Below are 2,278 nucleotides of genomic sequence, written 5' to 3' on the forward strand. Positions count from 1 at the left end.
CTCACTGGTCGGGCTGCAACAGCTGAGCAGCACCGATTGTCCAGCACTCACTAGTGAGATGACCCCAGTACCTCAGTTCAAAATGCATAAATCACCGGTCTTCTGTGTCCTTCGCGCTGGGAGTTGGAGACTGGAGCTGTTCCTATTCGGCCATCTTGCTCTGCCCCCTCTTGATATCTTTATTCATCTCACATGGATGAAGCTTTCTTTACATTATGCAGCTTGGAACCTCCCTCATGGATGGATCACCGAAGTGATATTAGGGATGACTTTCGGACCTATGGTGAAAAAGGTAATATAGTCAGATAAAAACTGGAGAGAAGCTTTCTGAGAAACTGCATGGTGATGTGTGCATTCCACTCAGGGAGTTGTAACTTTCTTCACATAAGGCACAGATTGAAAACTGTTCCTGTGAAAGCAAAAGAGTGATATTCGGAGCACTTTGAAGACTATGGCAAAAAGTGAAATGGCGTCCAATAAAAACGGAAGGAAGCACTCGAAGAAACTGCTCTCAAATATCCATTCTTTTCACAGGATTAAAGATTATTCTATATTTCCCAGTTTGAAAGTTGGTCTTTGAGGGTTCTGTGAAGGGATAGTAAGTGGCGACCACAGGCCTGTGAGGCAAGGAAATGTCTTCCATCGAAAATCGGAGATAAGCTTTCTGCACAGCTCTTTTGCGATGTTTGCATTCATCTCATGGAGATAACTCATTCTTTGCTTTGAATAGTTTGAAATCACTGCTTCTGTGGAATCAGAGAAAGGACATTTTGGAACGCTCTTTAGAATATCCTGAAAAAGAAATAACCTCAGAGAGAGACCTGAAGGACGCTTTCTCTGAAACTTCTCTGTATCACGTGGATACTGCTCACACCGTTAAGCTTCTCTTTTCATTGAGCTGTATCATTACACTGTTTTTGTTTAGTCTGTGAAGGAATATTCTGGAGGGCATTGAGGCTTATGTTGAGAAAGGAAACGTCTTCTGATAGAAACTGGAGAGAAGCTTTCTTAGGACCTGCTTTGTGGTGAGTGCATTCCATTCACAGAAATATACCTTTCTTCTACTAGAGGATTCCAGAATCCCTTTTGGAGAAAAAGCTACCAAGAGATATGCGGGAGTATAGGAACGACCATGATGAAAAAAGAAATATCCTCAGACAAAAACTGGAAAGAAGATTTCTGTGAAACTGCTTTGTGTTAGATATATTTATTCCTCTCACATACTTAAAACTTTAATTATATTACTCAGTTCTGAAACTCCTTCATGAACAGAACCTTGAAGGGACATTTGGGAGCACATTCATGCCTATGTTGAAGGAGGACATCACTTCTGTTAAAAGCTGGATAGAAGCTTTCTGAGAAACTACTTTGTGATGTATGCATTCCACTCAGGGAGTTATACCTCTTTCCTCACAAGGCAGCATTTGAACACAGTCCCTGAGAAACCGAAAATGTGATATTTTGGAGCGCATTGAAGTCTATGGGGAATATTGAAACGTACTGAAATAAAATCGAGGAAGAAGCGTTCCAAGGATCTGCCCTCTGATATGTGCATTCACTTCACAGAATTAAAGCCTGCTGTATGTTGACCAGTTTTGAAACTCTGTCTTTAAAGAATCTGTGAAGGGATATTTAGTGTCGTCCAGAGGCTTCTGGTGAGCGAGGAAACGTGTTCCGATGAAACCTGCAGAGAAACGTTCTGAGCAACTGCTTTGCTATGTGAGTATTTGTCTCATAGAGTCATACCATTCTTTTTATTGAGCAGCTTAAAATCACTGTTTTTGTGGAATCTGAGGAACAACATTTGGGATTGATCCTGAGAATATGGAGAAAGACATATCCTCAGATAAAATCCAGAAGGAACCTTACTTTGAAACTGCTATATGTCGTCTTAATTCCTCTCCCTGAATTAAGCCTCCCTTTTCATTGAGCAGTTTTCTACCAGTGTGTATGTTTAGCGTGTGATGGGATATTCGGAGGCACTTTGAGGCTAACGGTGAAAAAGGAAATATGTTCAGACTGAAATTGGAGAGAAGCCTTCCGAGGAACTGCTTTGTGACATGTGCATTCCAGTCACAGTGTAATACCTCTCTTCTCATACAGTGTCAGGGAAACCCTTTTGAAGAAACAGGTACCAAGAGATATTCGGGAGCATGTTGATGCTGATGGGGAAAAGGAAAATAGACTCAGACAGAAACTGGAAAGAAACTTTCCAGGAAACTCCTCTGTGATAAGTGTAATCATCTCAAATAGATAATGCTTTCTTTATATTATGCAA

Source organism: Colobus angolensis, unplaced genomic scaffold, assembly GCF_000951035.1.
Source record: "Colobus angolensis palliatus isolate OR3802 unplaced genomic scaffold, Cang.pa_1.0 Scaffold474, whole genome shotgun sequence".
In the NCBI taxonomy this organism is placed as follows: domain Eukaryota; kingdom Metazoa; phylum Chordata; class Mammalia; order Primates; family Cercopithecidae; genus Colobus; species Colobus angolensis.